Source organism: Clupea harengus, chromosome 13 (genome assembly GCF_900700415.2).
Source record: "Clupea harengus chromosome 13, Ch_v2.0.2, whole genome shotgun sequence".
NCBI lineage: Eukaryota > Metazoa > Chordata > Actinopteri > Clupeiformes > Clupeidae > Clupea > Clupea harengus.
In genome coordinates this window covers 9,085,255-9,086,703 of record NC_045164.1, presented here as the reverse complement: position 1 = coordinate 9,086,703, position 1,449 = coordinate 9,085,255, and positions in this window count along the sequence as shown.

Here is a 1,449-nt window from a genome sequence, read left to right as displayed (position 1 = left end):
TTTTAAAGTGGTAGTCTTCCTGTTTCAGCTTCCTCCTTTATTGTCCTGCAAACAGTCTGTAGTCATGTGGTTTCATGTATTTTAGTAGAATAGTGTTCTCACTGACCATCACAGTTTGATATTGACTGAGGCACTGACAGAATAATAATAATAATCACAATTGTTAACTAAATGTAGTCTGGATATCGTATTGATATTATTTATCCTGATGATACAGTAGAGATCATAATAAAAACAGTGATGATTTTTCCAAAAGTCAATAAATACAGATTGCATCCATGCAGACACAGGAGGACACATGGAAATCAGTCTAACTAAAACGTTCTTAATTAACTCAATCAAGTGTGCTCAGATAATCAAGAGCAATCAAGTGCAATAGTCATGCAAGCAAAGCAGGGAAAGATGGAAAACATACAGAGCAGGGGCTTTATCTTATAATGGGGTACCAAGTTCAAAGTCCATGTGCAAATTCAGTTTAGATTTGTATAAAAGAAAATACATGCATTGAAATGAAAAAAGCAAGAATGGAGATGGGTTTAAGACAACAATAGTAAAAGAGTAACTTAGGAGCAAGAGTGTTCGCCCCCAACACACACACACACTAGCAGCACACTCCAAAACATTACTCTCCAAGGTCATTGGTGTGTGTGTGTATGTGTGATCCTGGCAAGCGTGTCTCACTCAGAATTGAAGGATAAACACATATTTTAAGATAGCCTCTGTCTCACTTTTTATCATCAAGCCTCACAGGTCTGATTCACGCAAAGCTGAAGTGAAACCTCAATGGATAACAAAGGCTGAGGAAGCAGCAGAAAGGTCATCCCTCCACCTGCATTGGCGTGGTAAATGTACCTGTGCTTCCTCCACGAATGTCGGATGCAGTGGAAACAGTGCAATGGTATGACAAAGCAAATATCCTCTGACGGTAATCCCCGACGGCCAGACAAGTGCAGAACCCTGTGCTGTGACGTTGGTATCCACTGCGTATGTGAGATTTCCATTTGCCTTTCAACATGGTGCATAAATAAACTGTGCACTGTATTCATATGAATTCATATATTATTACATACTTGCGTATATACATATGCAATCGCTTTTAGAACATTTTCTCTGCTGTTCTCTCTCCTCTTTCTCCATTCTACCTCTCTGCTGGTCAGTCTCACAGGTAGGCCCCCCTGAAATGGCTGGAGATCCTGTTGAACGGATTCAGGCCTCAGGCTTTGTCCAAAGTTGTTAACAGTGCTGTGTGACAAAGCAACATTGAAATGAAATAGAGTTCGTACACATCTAAAGGCTTTCACTGTTGAGCAAAAGGTGATTTTAATTTAAAATTGAGCCAATAAGAATGAGGTTTAGGTCATTGCCTGGAGTCCTCCTCTGGTGTTGCCAGTGTCAGATCTATTAAAAGACTGGAGGCAGTGGTTGTTGTTGACAGGGCTATGACAAAAT